Raw genomic sequence first — 17,833 nt, 5'->3', positions numbered from 1 at the left:
TTTTTTTTTTTTTTTTTCAGTACCCGGGATTGAACTGAGGTCCTTGCACTTGTGAGGCAGGCTGCAAAACAACTGAGCTAAAGCTCTGGCTCTGCACCTTTGCTTTTCTATTGACTCAGTTATCTTGCAGCAGGATGAAGTAGAAATTAGGTTGTAGAAAATGGATGGGTATGAAAAGCTTTTGTTTTTTGAGATAAAATTTATTTCTTCCCTGAAGAAAAATGAATCCAAACATTATAAATATAATGTCTTATATTAACCAGTTTAGTTCTGTGTTATTGATTTTATATGTGCAATACACACACACATGTATACACACACATACTTATATATGTTTTATCCTTTTTTTCCTGTTGAATTTCCTTTATCAGTTCACTAATTCTCCCAGTCATTCATTGTATTACTTAGGTGATTGTTTGTTTCATGCTTGGGCAAGAGTTTTGATTTTGCCAGTTAGACAGATTTATATTAGCAGATAGATGGGTTGTCTGGGGTAAAAATTTGAGCCAAAAGACCATAAAGGCTGTTTCAGGAGTTGTTGCCATCACTACTTCAGGTAAGAAGGTCCTAGATTTGACTAATCAATGTATTTTGGAAGAGAGTTGAAAGCCTGAGATAATTCGAAGGTGAAAACAGGATGAATTTTTTTTTGTATATTTACAGAAGAGCTAAAAGAGATGAAAGAAGATACAGAGGTAAAGTTGTAATTCTTAATCCATTTGAGGGAAAGCAAATATTTGGTTTCACTTTGGTCTTCTTTCTAAGGTGTAATTTAATACACACAGTAGTCTCCCTTACGCGCTGTTTTGCTTTCTGTGATTTAAGTTGCCCACAGTCCACTGCAGTCCAAAAATCTTACCTGGGAAATTCCAAAAATAAACAACACATAAGTTATAAAGTATGCAATGTTCTGTGAGTGGTATGATGAAAGCTCCCTTATTCCTGCTCCTTTGTGCCAGAGATGGAAATAATCTATTCAGTGTATCCATGTCATATGTAAGCTACCTGCTTGTTAGTCATAGGTTATAAGATTGACTGTTGCTGTATTGCAGTGACATGTTCAAGTGAACTTTAGTTTATTTAATAATGACCCCAGAGTATAAGTATTAGAATTGTTGGGGATTCTGAAATTTCAAAGAAAGCCCACAAAGTGCACTTTTTAAATGAAAAAGAGAAAGTTCCCATATGGGGTCTGTGACTCATTATCACTGCACTTGCCTAATGTACAATTATGAAACACACAATAAATTGAATGCTGAGATTGAAATTGCCAAGACCTATGGTAAAAGCAAATCTTCTACCAGTGTAACTGTGAAGAAGGAAAAAGAAATTCATTCTAGCCTTGCAGTCACATCCCAAGTTGCAAGTTATGGCTTCATTTTTTCTCACCACATGGGCATTATATCATCTCACATCATCACAAGAAAGGATAGTACAGTAAGGTGCTTTCAAAGAGAAGGAGAAACAGAGAACACATTCATATGACTCATTACAATACATTGCCATAATTGCTCTATTATTTTATTAGGCATTGTTAATCTATTGTTGTGCTTGATTTATATATTAAGCTTTGTAATGGATATCTAAGGATAAGAAATGTGACACAGGATTTGATTCTGTCTTTGATTTCAGTCATTCACAGGAGGGATCTTAGAACATGTGCCTCTCACAGGTGAGGGGGACTGTGACACTCTATGAAATGACCCTGGAAATCTGTGTGACCTATGTAATTTCCTTTAGTCTCTCTTCTCTGGGGACATCTCTTGCTTCATATAGTTCCAAAGAGAGATCTGGCCCTTATCTTTTTTTTTTTTTTTTTGCACTTTTTCATATTTATTTATTTATTTAGTTATTTTTCTCATTGAGTTAATTGGGCATACAGTACAGGTACATTGGGATCTTGTACCTTTACATGACAGGTCTTGGTTATCATTTCTTCCCTATAACTCTGCCCTCCTTTCACCCCCTCCTCCATTCCCTATTTATAAAAACTTTGTTTCCATTTTATCATTTTCTCATATTTTTCTTTTTCCCTATTTCCTTTCCTATGCCCTTCCCACTTCCCCTATACCTTTAGCCCTTTTCTTCCTATTTCTCATTGTCAATCATATCATTTGGATCTTATTTACACTTTTAGTTTTTCACACCAGAGAAACTATTTGGTAATTTACACATGTGTGACTTATTTATTTCACTTAAGAGTATGACCTCAATATGCATCCATTTTCACATGAATGACTCTAATTTCTCATTCTTTATGGCTGAGTAGTATTCCATTTTATAGAAAAACCACATCTTCTTTATCCAGTCTCCAAATGAAGGGCTGTTTCCAAGTTTTAGCTATTACAAATTCTGCTGCTATAAACATGGGTGCTATAAACACTCTGATATGATACTTTTAATTTTTTGGGAAAGATACCCAGCAGAGGGATGGCTGGGTCAAATAAAACCTCTAATCCTAGTTGTCTGAGGTATCTCCATATTGATTTCCATAGTGGTTGCACCAGTCTGCACTCCCACCAAAAATGGAGAAAGGTTCCTTTCTTCCCACAACCCTGCCAACATTTGTTATTCATTCATTTCTTGATAGCAGCCATTCTTTCTGGGGTGAGGTGGAATCTCAGTGTTGTTTTCATCTGCATCTCTCAAATGACCAGTGGTGTGGAACATTTTTTCATATATCTATTTGCTTCTTTTACTTCTTTGTCTGAGAAATGTCTGTTTGTTTCAGATGCCCATTTTTGAACTGCTTCTTTATATTTGGGGGGGCTGATAGTTTTGAGTTCTTTATATATTCTAGATAATAGTCCTTTGTCTGAGGAGCAGCTGGTAAAAATTTTTCCCACATTGTAGCTTGTCTCTTAGTTCTGTTGGTGCTTTCTTTTGCAGTGAAGAAGCTTTCCAATAAGATGAGATCCCATCTCATCTTACTAAAAAGCTTCTGTACTTCAAAAGAAACCATTAGCAGAACTAAGAGACAATCTACAATGTGGGAAAAAATTTTTACCAGCTGTACCTCAGACAAAGGACTATTATCAAGGATATATAAAGAACTCAAAACAATCAGTCCCCCCAAATATAAAGACCCGATCCAAAAATGGGCATCCGAAATGAACAGACATTTCTCATACAAAGAAGTGAAAGCAGCAAGAAAATATATGAAAAAATGTTCCACATCACTGGTCATTCGAGAGATGCAGATGAAAACAACACTGAGATTCCACCTCACCCCACAAAGAATGGCTGCTATCAAGAAATCACACAATAACAAATGTTGGCGGGGTTGTGGGGAGAAAGGAACCCTCCTCCATTGTTGGTGGGAGTGCAGACTAGTGCAACCACTATGGAAATCAATATGGAGATACCTCAAAGAGCTTGGACTGGAGGTTCCATTTGACCCAGCCATCCCTCTGTTGGGTATCTTTCCAAGAGAACTAAAAGAATCATATCACAGAGAAGTATGTGCACCCATGTTTATAGCGGCACAGTTTGTAATAGCTAAATCTTGGAAACAACCTATTTGCCCATCCGTTGGAAACTGGATAAAGAAGTTGTGGTTTTTCTATAAAATGGAATATTACTCAGCCATAAAGAGCGAGAGAATAGATTCATTCATAGGAAAATGGATACATATTGAAGATATACTCCTAAGTGAAATAAATAAGTCCCACATGTGTAAATACCAAATAGTTTCCCTGGTGTGAATATTCTGCAACAATGCATAAGATTCTAATAAGATTACTGACATTTAGAAATGGGAGGAAAGGAGCTAAAGGTGTAGGGAAGGTGTGATACGTAGGGGAAGAACAAAAAGGGAAAAGAAAAAAATGTGAGAGAATGAAAAGATGAAAATAAAGTGTTTGTAGATGGGGAGGGGAGGAGGGGGTGAAGGGAGGGCAGAGGTAAGGGGAAAAAAATGAGAATCAAGACTTGCCATGTAAAGGTACATGATCCCAACAATGAATGTAACTGTACTGTATCCCTAAATGTACCAATAAACTCAATAAAAAAAAAAAAAGATGAGATCCCAGTTGTTGATTCTTTGAGCTAGTTCCCGTGCTACAGAGGATTTGTTCATAAAGTCTTTTCCTATGCCATTGTCTTCCAGAGTTCTGCCTCATTTATCTTCCAGCAAATTTAGTGTCTCTTTTTTAGCATTTGGATCTTTAATCCACTTGCATTTTAGTTTAGTGCATGGTGAAAGATAGGGGTCTAATTTTAATCTTTGGAAGGTTGAAATCCAGTTTTTCCAACACCATTTATTAAAGAGGCTACCTTTCCTCCAGTGAAGATGGTCAGCTCCTTTGTCAAAGATGAGGTAGCTGAGTACAACTGGAGTTGTTTTTGTGTCTTCCAGTCTCTTCCACTGATCCTCAGGCCTGTTTCTTTTCTAGTACCATGCACAGTGGCTTTGTAGTATAGTTTCAAATTGGGAATTGTTATATCCCTGCCATGTCTCTGCTGCCTAGGATGGCTTTTGCTATTCTAGGTCTCTTCTGATTCCAAATGAATTTTTGGATCATTTTCTTCTAGTTCTGTGAAATATAGTGTTGGAATTTCAATTGGGATTGCATTGGATCTATGTAGCAGTTTTGGTAGTATGGCCATTTTCACTGTGCTGATTCTTCCTACCCAGGAGCAGGGGATAGCTTTCCATTTTCTTATTTTCAATCACTTTTTTCAGAGTGCTGTAGTTTTCAGTGTAGAGGTCTTTTGTCTCCTTCATTAAATTGATTCCTAGATACTTCATTTGTTTGGATACTATTGTGGAAGGAATTGTTTCCCCAGTTTCTCTCTCAGTGAGTCTGTTATTTGCATACAAGAAGGCTATTCATTTTTTAGTGTTGACCTTGTATCCAGCTACTCTCCTGAAAGTGTCAACTAAGTCTAGAAGTCTTTTCATGAAATTTTTTGGGCCTTCAATGTAGAGTATTATATCATCAGCAAATAATGACAGTTTTACTTCTTCCTTTCCTATCTCTACTGCTTTAATTTCTTTCTCTTGTCTAGTTGCTGTGACTAATGTTTCCAGAATTATATTGAACAGGAGTGATGATAGTGGGCATTATCTTCTTATTCCTGATTTTAATGTGAAGTGTTTCAGTTTTGGGCCATTTAATATGATGTTGGCTATTGGTTTTTCATAGATAGCCTTTATCAAGTAGAGATATAGACCATCTATTACAATTTTTTGCAGGATTTTTATCATGAATGGGTGTTGAATTTGTCAAATGCTTTTTCTGCATCTAGTGAGATGATCATATGGTTTTTGTCCTTGACCCTGTTAATATAGCATATTACATTTATTGATTTACATATGTTGAATGATCCTTGCATCTGTGGAATAAATCTGACTTGGTTAGGGTGTATGATCTTCTTGATGACCCTCTGTGTTCTGTTACTGGCCATACCAGTAGAAAAAGTCAAACAAGGAATCGATGGTACCAGTTGGCCCATTTTCCCAAACTCACATTGCCCAATCTAAGCTCCTGGATAGTCTGTGGTTAGCAGGAGTTTCAGTAAGGAGAATCTGACTGGTGAGAAAAGTAAGGTGGTGGTAGATTGGATTGGTCTTATGCTTTCATCCCAAAGAATGGAATTAGGTGTTATGGTGTCATCTTGATAGGAGAGATGGATTATAATCCAGTGGAGGCTCAAACTATGACTCTGTCTCAGATCCCTTTGCTAAATATTTCAAGTTCTTTGATTAGAAGTGGGGACCGTCCTTCACTGCTGCTAAGAAAGGAGTAGGTTGCTTCTCATTGTTCATTGTACTCATAAGTAATACCTAGCAGTGTATCTATGCATATACTGCACCAATGACTTTACCTTTCTTCAAGATAAAAACAACAAAAATTGAAGTACTTTAGAGATCAGCTAGTAATCAGCATGAGGTTGCCACTTTGACTATTCTGTGAAATTCACACAATGTATAATCAATTTAAGATTATTTTCCTTTCACACAGGCGAATGTAGGATAATTAGAAACACTGCTTAAAGAAATGTCTCATGATATCTCAGATTAGGAAATAGCAGATATTTGCATTATGAACAGTGATGAAAGAATTGCCATGCAGTGTCTCATACTGGAGCCCTCCTGAGAGAGGCTTTTGGAAGCAGAGTTTTATATAATGATCAAACAGCTAAAGAATACCCAAAAAAGTTTAATTAGGAATAAATAGTAAGAGATGCTAGACTTTGGATGAATACTGTTATCATTGTACAAAGTGGACTGAATTATGTTTGAATTCTCAAAGTTTTTGAAGATACGGTCCTATTTTCTCCAGTATGTGTTCTCTAAGAAATCATTTATGTAAAACTTCTATTATGTAATAGTGTTTATTTATTCCTATGTTCAGTGAATTGCTTTAGACTTTTTCTATCAGATCTACAGATTTCTCATCTATGTTTCATTGCTATTAGAAAAAGTTCTCTTTTCTGACTTATGAGCAAAATTTAGCTAATAAAATCTTTGAAGCACTATCTGGGTTTAAAGTTAGAATGGGAACTATCTGCGCCCAAAATTAATTGACAGGGTTCTACAAGATGGGTTTTAGGAAGCTCTTGTATTTCTCCAGTTTATGAGAACATTTAGGTTGTAGCAACAGATTTGAGAAGAGAATGAAGATATTTTGAATTTTTAGGCAGAACTCACATATAAAATAGTTGCAGTTTTTTCTTTGTGTCAAGTCAGTGTTGAACAGCATAAATTATGATATCAAAGGCTCTTCTTGACATTTTAAGTTAAATAAAACTTATTAAGATTCTTTGAATCATTAAACTTTCTTTTCTTAATATTGCCCTTACTAATCACAAAAGATAGGTCTACTATTAAAGGTAAATGTTAGAATTTACCTAGTCAATGATATGGAGAATGTCTCAAAAATTCTGCTAAATACACTAGCTCTAGAAGGGTGCCACTTTTGCTTATTTAATTAATTTAACTTTTGCTTTTCTATGGCTTAAAATATTTGCAATGATTTTGGTAGGCTTGATACCTAATATCATTCGTTCTACATAAACATCAGACAAGATTATAGTTGCTTAAAACATCGTCAAGCATAATTTTCTTTTTGTGAATTTTATCCAGTCTTAAAAGATTTCTCTGAACACATTATGTTTATTATTTTTGTTTTTAATAATGAACCAATTCTTTCTTTAGAAAGAATCAATTTCATGCTTATTTGTTCTTAAATCAATAGTATATGAAGCAAAATCTAGTTTCTTATTATGATTCTCATAATGAACCACTTTCATAAACTGTAGTTGATAAAATGTCTTTCTGACACACTTGCATATCCTACTAATAAAAATTGCATTCAAATATTTAAAACTGTTTTTAGAGAGATTTAAGGTAGATGTAATTGTTCATATTGCATTGTATTCTCAATACTGCAATCTTGACAATTAAAAACCCATTTCTCCATGGTGATATCAGAAGAATGGGATAATTTTGTGATAAAGTATAATGGCACATATTCCAGTTGCCATACTATTGGGATTAAAAACCTCATTTACTGAAAAGCGTTATGACTTATTCCACTCTACAGTCAGACACTTTGTAAATAAAACTATGAAAGATCCACTTGACATAGCATTATGCTCTTTGCAGAACACTTCTCTGGTTGACCATGGAATAGTTTTCTCCATTTTTGCTGGAAGTCCTCAAGAATAGGAATAAAATGTGCCAGGCGTGTCTTGTCCTGAGATAGAGAGGGACTGGCTGGGACAGCTTGGGTTCTGCTCCAGTCTTCCTAGAAATGAGACCTCTTTCTCCCCGCAACCCAGTGATTACATGGTTCTGGGGTATAAAACCAAGAGCAGGCTTCTTTCTGGATCCTTTGGCTGTGGTGCAGGTGGTCAGGTGCAATGGAGACTATCAGAATTGGGCAGTTTTCCTGAGCCTTGGGGGACTGGCTTGCATGAGGTTTTAGGAGTCTATTAGCCCTTGCTGCCTGTTTGTAAGTAACAGTGTAATTTGTGTGGGTGTTCTTTCTCACCAGACTCAGTCAAGCTGGTAACCAGGGCACTGTGAGCCTGCTCCACATTTTTTAGCATGCTTTGCTAAAATAGTTTTGCTAATAAGTTAGTTTTTAAACTTTGCATTAATTTGTAGATACAAACAAGAAAGCTTGAGGAAGACACTCTATTTGTGTCATAATTAATATTATACAGTGATATATGCGCACCTATGTTTATAGTAGCACAGTTTGTAATAGCTGAAACTTGGAAACAGCCCATTTGCCCATCAGTTGGAGACTGGATAAAGAAGATGTGGTTTTTCCATAAAATGGAATACTCCTCGGCCACAAAGAATGAGAAATTAGAGTCATTCATAGGAAAATGGATACATGTCATATACCTAAGTGAAATAAATAAGTCACACATGTATAAATACTGAATAATTTCTCTGGTGTGAAAAACTATAATGATCCATAAAATCCTAATGATATAATTGATGATGTGAAATAAGAAGAAAAGGGCTAATGGTGTAGGGGAAGTGGGAAGGGTAGGGGGAAGGAAATAAAGGAAAAGAAAAAAATGAGAAAATTAAAAAATGGAAATAAAGTATTTGTAAATAGGGAAGGAAGGAGGGGGTGAAGGGAGGGCAGGGATAGGGGGAAAAATGAGAACCAAGACCTGTCATGTAAAGGTACAAGATCCTAATGATGAATGTAACTGTACTATACATCTAAAAAGTACCAATAAACTCAATGAGAAAAAATTAATAGTATAATATTTCCTCTTAAATATGATTAGCTGCCTTGACATGTGAACAAGCATGTTTGAATAAAAGCCGTTTTATAAACTTAGCAACATTTCCATGCAAATCTTCACTGAAACTAATTACCAATTTTAAAAAGCTATAACCTACCTCTTATGTTATGAAGGAGGTCCATTTGAAGAAGACAGTTCAAAATCAATTTGGGTTACTCCCAAAATCATATTTTAGGAATGAGAGCTAAACAACTATTTTTTAAAAGGAATTTTATAGCCTTAACACTTAGTCACTAAAATTCTTTTATGTTTTTCTCTTTTATGATCTGTGGAAGTCACTTGCGTTTTTGGTGAAAGCTGGCATTTTCATTTCTATGGCTTAATGGTTTACCATTTAATGATTTATAGTATTTCACACTACACTTAAGTAGTTGGGCATATATTCTTACTGTAATTATGCTTGTACAATCAAGGGCACATTGAAAACCATGCAGAATCTGATAGAGACCAGTTCATTCTTTCTTCTGGAATGACTGTCTAGGACATTTAGAATTATATCAACCCTAAATTTTTATTTTAATAACATGTGTTTTTCCCATCATCTCATGCTCTCAATTTGTGAAATACAGATTTATAAATTATTCTTCATAAAGCAAGAATATCAATTTAAAATCCTTTCCATTGCTGAACAGATCAGAAATGAACAGTCCCATGAAAATATACTTGCATGAAAGAGAACCATCTTGTTTATCTCTGACTCCTTTCTACCTGCTTGTGTGTATCTTTGAGATAAATGACTGAATGACAGCACTCAATGGTCTCACCTTTTGGAACACACCCATAGCGCACACTTAATGGAATGTTCTCAGAGCCTTCTCGAGTGTTTGGCTGAGCTAGGGAGCAATTGAATTATAAATAAAATAACTAACATGTTTCTCTTGGCAAAAGGCTGACTATTCACCGATTTGCCAATGTCTCCTTCTTCCAATGAAGCATTTCATTCAGAGAGCCAGAGTAAAGCATTCATTGTTTTGTTTTTGCTTTTATAAACACATTACTTTGATGCCCTGTCTTATTTCTCCAGAAAATAAAAAAACTTCCCTACACACACACACACACACACACACACACACACACACACACACACAAAGCTAGCTGTGTTTCAATTTATTTGCTTAGTAGAGAAAGAAAATGCCTTTTCTTTGCTATGCATTTAATTTCCTATTTCAGAACTGGGCCTGGAAGAATAAAAGCAACAGAAATTGCTGAAATGTTAAAAGAGGAACTATATACAGGATTTCAATAGGAATGACTAAGCTCAACTAAGAGTACTGTGAGATATGAACTTGCCAATGCAGTGTGTTGTAGATAATACATTGCATAAACTTTATTACTGACATATGACAAGAAACGACAGTGATTTACAGGGATGAGCCATGCAACTAGGAAGGGGAACCAAAATGTTTGCATTCAATGCATTGTTGTATCAAAGAACAAGGCAGAGTAGTGGTTGGGAACTCTACATTCGGCAGGGTGCTGCCTGTATTAATTCCTCGGCGTACTAATTGCTACCAAACCTTGAACAAGTGACATTACTTCTCTTTTTCTTTTTCTTTTTTTCTCTTCACTTATATAATGGGCCTATGGCTATTGTTTAGCATAAGATGCTATTGAAAGTTTGAGTGGGGCCAGGGATTTAGCTCAGTGGTGTCACTGCCTGCCTCACAAGCACAAGTTTCTGCGTTCGATCCCCAGTTCAAAAGAAAAAAAAAAAAAGAAAAAAGAAAGGTTAAGTGAGGTTATCTATATAAAATGCCTAGCACAATGTCAGGCAAGTAGTACATTCTCTCAAAATATTAGCTCTGATTATCCTCATCAGCACTTTGACTTTGGCTGTGGAATTTTTGGATAGCATATTGGGGAGTTATTCATTTATTATTGATACAGTAAAGATGTATGTTGTGCCTTCAATAAGAAGATTCTGATTGATGGTGAACTAAAAGCATAATACAGATCAGAAATTTTAGCCCCCACTCATATTATGTGCTTGTTAGCACTATATAAGAAAACAAATTCAACCATGTAAATTAGTTTGCCATCCTATTAAGGGCATGCCGTTTTTCACACATGAGTCTGAGGGATACAGATTCATCATATTTATTCATTCATGCATCTACTAAGCAGTCTATGATTTCCTATCTACCACGTAGACAAGTGCTGAGAATTGAGAACATAAAGACTAAATCACAGGTCTCCGACTTCAAGAAACTAGAGATTCCCTGTGAAAACATATATAAAGATAAATTATTGGCGTTCCATGTGATAGGAATCAACTCAAGGCTAGATTGCAATCTGACAATTGGATTAGGATAAGCAAACATCAGAGAAAGGCGCGCCTAAAGGAGGAGTCCTGGTACAAAGGCAGAGGTCAGCAAGGAGGGGCCGCGCTTGTAAACGGAGAGAAAGCAGAGTGCTTAACTGAAGCTCACTGCGCTGAGAAGAGCTTCCAAATCACGCTAAGAAATCTGAAGAGATGAAAACTGCGGTGGGTTAAGCAGGAGAACAACTTTGCAGTAGTAGCAAGAAAAAAAAAAAACTAGAGTAAAAAGTGTAAAGTCAAAAGTACTTGAGATAAAGAAATGATTGGAGGACCCCAGGTGAATGGTAAATACATCAGAATTGTTAAAGAGGCATATAAAGATAAAAAAAAAATCTGTGAATATAAGTTGATAGTAGAATGTTAGAGAAAGCCAAAGAGATATATTTCAGTGGAAGAGGAGTATATCTTGTAATTTAGCGATTGCCACGCTGTAAAATTGAGGTCAATATATTCTAGTATTAAACTCTAAGTACAATATGGATATTTAGAATTTGATTTATTTTTAAACTAGCCTATAACTTCATGGATTCATCTTAGAAAAAAAAGTGACTTTTTTGCTTTTTAATCATGATTTCTTAAAATCAGTACGTGAACAATGCCTTGATATAAAATATGGACTTTTTTTTTTACCCTTACCTTTGTAAAAATGTACCTAAAATAGAAAATCAGGTGGTTATATTTCCCCTGCATTTTCATGAAAGTTGACTCATAATCTATTTGGATTGATATGAGTTGTGCTTATAAATATATATGAAGATAATACTCAGAGTTACCATTTAATTCATTTATGAAAACTTTTCACTTTCTCAGTTTTTCATCCAGGATTGCTGTCTGGGAGCACTTCCGAGCTGCAAGCAGAAGCTTTGCACTTGTAAAGGCAGCTTTTGAAATAGTACATTGTTAGGTAACTAAAATTTATAATGTCAACATAGTGATGTTTCCTTGTTGTCACAAGGTGTAAACTGGCTGTCAGACTTTCAGTACTTTTGGGAATTTTTTGTTGTGTCTCAGAGCATGTATTTTCTCATCTGTAAAATGGGGGTACTATTCTTGTTTTATTAACTTGTGCTGAGAGAAAGCAGAGTAGGTAAATTGTTATGATGCCATTTCCCCCTCTTAACTTCCTCCTGTACCCATTTGACATACCATGTAGAGCCATAACATAACTCTGGAGAGGATGCTGGCTTAGTAGGATATTGATTCCCAGTTGTCATAGGACATGTACCTGAATTGGCTTTTCAAGTTAATAACATGACTTATATCATAAAGAGTAGTCAATTAAAAAAATCTGAGTCATAATTCAGAGCTCTTGACTTAACTTGTGTATTTATCATTGAGATGTAAGTGTCCATGTTTGATGATTCAGGTCATGGAAGAGCGGGTGACAAGCAACAGTGGGGTGAGGTGGATCAGAAATGAAGTTTCTGAGTGTGGGCATGCCACCTGGTCTTATTAGTAGGTAAACATGAACTCGAAAGACTTCAAACTTCTGCAACTCACAGTCTGTTGGGAAGGAGCCAAGGTGCAAGATGATAAAAGGGATTTTTGGAAGAAGAAAAGTTCCAAAGATTATAATTAATGAAAGCCAGTTAGTCAAGCTGAGAGACATCTGCATGATCTGTGCTAAAGGAACAGATTCCAGATCCCGGACTTGTGTTTAGGAGAACCGCACAGGGCACAAGCAGTGGCATGTATTGTACTGGTCACTACAACCTTGGACACCACATTGCCCTTGGGTACCACTCCCCAGATACTCTGGGCTTGAGGGGTCAGAGCATCCTTATATCTTCCATAGTTCTAAATGATTGCAAGTCACACACTCTCCTTGCAAAAAAAAAAAATGTTTTCTTTCAGTCTTGTGGATATTTTGTAAAATTTGTCATCATCAAGATTCAGCCTCAAGTTTCTTCTCATCGTGAGACCTTTTCATAAACACTCCTGCCTTCATAAAACTAGTTATTCTCTGAAGTCTGATAATGTGTGTACTATGAGCCCATGAACTATCTCGTGTTTTCCTAAGAGACAGTCTCATCTCCCCCAGGAGATTGACAGTGTATGGAGGCAGGCATCATGCTTTATCTTTTTCAGGCCTCATATCATTTGAAACAGAACCACAAAGGCCATACAAGTACCTGTCACAAATAAAGTGCTGTGAGGATACCAAAAAATACAGCTTAGAGAAATGCTACAGGTGTCTTTTTCCCTGGCGAAAGGGCTTCACCAGGACTGCTGCATACACAGTCAATAGTGGAAACAGTAAGCTCATGAAGAAGAGTTATGAGGTGTGACTGAAAACTGTGGTAAACATTTAAAGTTTTAAAAGTGGATTGCAGTAAAAGACATGACTGAAATATTCTTAACACATCCTCAAAATCTTCCCCTGTGCTTTGAAGACACTTATCTCACTGTTATTGAGACTTTCTGAAGCAGTTCTGGAAGTCCTCTTTTGTTGAGTGTCTTGCCTTTAGTTGTACTATCATGGCTGTTTTGATGTCCTAAATTGATTCAAAATGTTTAGCTTCCATGGCTATTTTTACTATGAGGAAAATCCAGAAGTCATGCTGAGTCAGATCTGTGAGTAAGGTAGATGGGGACACACTGTAACATTTCTATTTGTAGAAATTTTTGTTTCAGAAGTGATGTGTGACATAGGTCTTTGTCATATTGGAGAATGAAATCATTTACCCAGTGCTCAGGCTGCTTTCTACACATGTCATTTCTTAAGTGCTCCAATAAAACATTATAATATTCAGAGTTTACTGTAGTGTTCTTGGGTACAAATTCAGCCCATAGAATTCAATCAAGGTCTAAAGCACAATCAACATCACACTAATCCTGGATCTTAATTGCCATGCATTTTTTCAAATGAGAATGGGATCTAGGGGATTTCCATTAATAATTCTGAACATTGGGGTGAGGATCATAGCCATCTGTCCAAGTTCCAGCTCATGATGACATTTATTCTAAAGCTAGAATCTCAAGTAGTACAATCTCATAATGCCAATGAAATTGACAAAATTTTATGTTAATGCTTTGTGTTAATACCATTACATTATGTTATACCACTATGGTATACTTTAATACATACTTCTCAACTGTAGCTCAGAACCAAACTGACTACACAAGGTGAAAAGTGCCCCACACTTGCGCTGCTTTTCCTATTGAAGGTCCCTGCCTTTCCATCAGATGGTATTCAGTAGTACCAGTCAATGCATGCTTTTCTCACAACATGTAGAATCAGATTTTGCTCATGGAAGTTGTTGTTTGGCTCTTCAGAGTACAACTATAAGAATCCCCTATGGAGAGAGGGCCTGTACTGAATAAGACAATTTGATGAAGACCTGTCATGTTTGTCATTCAGGGCTAAAAACATACTCTCATATTCCCTGTTACAGTGAGCTAAATGCATCCCTCAAAATTTGTATGTTGAAGCCCTAAGCCTAATATGGTTGTTTTTTGAGATGAATCCCTTGAGAGGTAATCAGGGTTAGGTAAAATCATGATGATAGACCCTCATGAAGAGATTAGTAGCTTTGTAGAAGAGAAATAGAGCCAAATAACTTTCTACCATGTGATGTCACAGATAGAAGGTAGTCATCTGCAAGCCAGAAAAGGGCTCCCAAGAGGAAGCAAATCTCCTAGCACTTGATCTTCTACTCCACATCCCCTAGAATCGTTAGAAATAAATGTTTAGCGTTTAAGCCCCCAGTCTGTGATATTTTGTTAAAGTGAAACGAGCAAACTAATACAAATATTTTATTGGGAAGCTCAAAGCCAAAATGAATGTACTTCCTTACTGTTCACAGTGAAATGTTTCTAAGGAATGGATACACTGAGTCCCTGAAATATTCCTTACTCTAATTTTTTTTTTTCTCCTGATGGCTGGCTAGCCCGGAGTTTGATCTGTCAAGCATTAGACTTTGTTGAAGAAGGAGTCCTACCATTACAAACAAAACAGGTAGCTTATAGAATCTTGGATGAATAGAAAGTTAGGCCCAAGATCCTAGAATAGTTCCCTAAACTCTACTATGTCGAGAAATTGCTCTAGTTTTTACTAAGTGGCTACTGCTATCGTTATCACTGCCAAAAAGAACAGATTACCTCCTTCTCCTTCCTTTTACGTTACTATCTCTCATAGGTAGAACCTATGCTTGTGAGTAGTTACAAGGGAGACTGGAAAAATATTTAACATTCTCAGCACTTCTAGATGGAGAACGTCTTTGTGCTCTACCAAGAAGTAAAAAATTGTATAATTCCTCGAAGGATGGTGACCATTTGTTGGAGTGACAAATGTACACTAGTGTTGTCATCCTTATTCTGGTGACCACTACATCCTCAGTACCTGGAAGTATGACTTCAATTGCTATTTGTGAATAAATATTTCTAAAGAAACATATCAATTCTAAATAATCTCATATCTCATTTTAAGGAATGGAGTGACATAACTTAGCCCATTATTTTATGATGTAGATTTCTGTGTAATTAAAATTGACAGTTTTATCTGAATGCTATTAGCCAAAACTATTATTGGGTCAGTATCTGTAAGGAACAGGGAAAGGAGACATTGCCAGAACCCCGGAAGTGGGTCCTGGTCTCCTGTGAGCCATGACTTCACAAGGCAAATTAAAGAATTAAGGCAGGAAATGAGACTTAGTGAAGAAGCTGGGTTCTGGCCTATCAATGCTGCTGTGGGCAGCAAAGATGAAGGCACTCCCAGGCTTGCCACTATTTATTGGGTTCATCGGGAGTAACAGATGTCTCAGAGGGTGGTGATAATCCTAAATTAATAAGGATCTTATAATCGGAGACAGTATCAGATGTCTTGGAGGGTGGTGATAATCTTGGGACCATGAGGAACTTATGCTGAGAATCTTATATTGATTAGGACAATAAAATGAATAAAGTCATTCTTACAACAGTAGGTGGGTTGAGTTAATCTGACAAGGAATTTGCCCTGTGAGACCTTTCTACTTGTTTCTCAAAGAACCAGGATGTCTTCAGCTGATGTAATCTTTCCCTGGAGTGTCACAGCGCTGTGGGACCATGGAGGCCTCAACTATGACCAGAGGGAAAAATGGAGTTGGGTCTCAGCATGTCATAGCCAGCCTGCGGGCAAGAAGATGAGGTCTAATCATGATTTAATTGTGAAATGATTTTTCCCCAAAATTATGCAGAATCACTTCCAACAAGTATCTTCTTCATTAACTCTTATTATGAAGAAGAGGGAGAAACAAAACAATAAATGAAAGAGTTGACCTGCTTAGTAAAGTCCTGTTCATTCTTTAAGCCTCTGGTTTACCTGCCTTCTTTCCATGAGGCTGTCAACATTGTGCTTTTGACTGTCGCACTACATTGTATTCTTTTTTGAGATCTGGGACTGTGCCTGTCTGTTTTGCTGTTGCATATAGTACCCAAATGCAATCTTTGGTGTTTATTGTGCATTCAGTATAAGTTTTGCTGAACAAATGCAAAAAATCACTACCTATAGGCACTACCTTACAACAAATTGAAGAAATAATGAAATGCATTATGATTATAAATATTCCTATGGCTTAGAGCAGATCTAATTTTCTATTACGTGGTTTGGATTCCAAAAATTTATTTATTCAATCCTTTTGTGGAGTTTTAGATTCACATGCACACCTATTATATATGAATATATTCATACCATTTCAGAGAGTCTAGGATGACAAAATACATATAATGCTTATCAATTTTCCCTAGAAAAGCAGCATTTATAAACAGCCATTCTTCACATTGTTCATTTCATAAGCAATGCAGGAACATTGCATTTAAATAGGAAAATTGGATGAATTTTAAAATCACAACCTAACATATTTAAGACCATTATAATTCACTCGATAAGAGTCTTAAAGATCCATCTATCGGTCTGTATGTTTCTTGAAGCTTCCGTGGCTCTAATGATACACAGTTTGAACTTGGTTTGGATTTGTTCGAATGGCTTTGAAGGAGAAAGGTAGGGCAGATAAAGCATGAATGACCCAAATTAAACATGTTTTAACTCTTTTCATCTGGAACAGTGATCACTCCATATCTATGGCACCACAACTTTTTTTTTTTCCTCCTTATTCATTTCTCAACCTTGGCATTAAGCTCTCTGCTATCACATCAGCACCAGGACAGAATCTGAAGAATATGATGTCTGCATTTGTGCTGCCCTCTGCCCTCCACACTCTCTTCATTGATGTTCCCTGTCTTTCTCACTGCGCTGTGCACGCTCACCCACCTGCAGGCCTGCTGCCGTGCTGAGTCCTAACGTGGGTATTCCCCTAGCACTTGCTGTCTATGCATAGAACCTCACTTCTCGCTGCTCTCTGGAGGTCCTGTTCTCCAAGAAGTTGTTCTCAGCAAGCTATCAAGCTAGAAAGAAAATAATGACTCATTAGCTGAAGCGCCAGTATCCAATAAGGCTTAATGTGTCAGCCTGCACAGCAATGTTCACATTTCCTCCTTAGAATGATTATTTGAAAACTAATTAAAAAAAAGATAGTACTTACTTAAGGTTCAAGATACAAGGTGGTGAAGATTTGAGGGATGAGTAGAATTTCTCAGCAAGGCTATCACCTAGCTACTTTATTCTTTAGTTTCATAATGGATTTTTATGAAGGCTCGCAAAAAAATGTAAACTAAAACAAAAATGAGTGGACTTTTTATTTATTTATTTTTCTGGTACCGGGGATCAAACTCAGGACCTTGACCTTACACTTGTGAGGC

General features: G+C 36.4%; 1 pseudogene; it reads right to left on the bottom strand.

The window, feature by feature from the left end:
* LOC104851487 overlaps positions 1-17,833 on the bottom strand; it is a 114,566-nt pseudogene that overhangs the window by 80,417 nt on the left and 16,316 nt on the right.

The sequence above is a fragment of the Fukomys damarensis genome, unplaced genomic scaffold (assembly GCF_012274545.1).
Source record: "Fukomys damarensis isolate Sample0158 unplaced genomic scaffold, DMR_v1.0_HiC HiC_scaffold_24, whole genome shotgun sequence".
Classification (NCBI taxonomy): Eukaryota; Metazoa; Chordata; class Mammalia; order Rodentia; family Bathyergidae; genus Fukomys; species Fukomys damarensis.
Note: the sequence above shows the minus strand (reverse complement) of the source record. Positions and strands in the feature narration are given on the sequence as shown.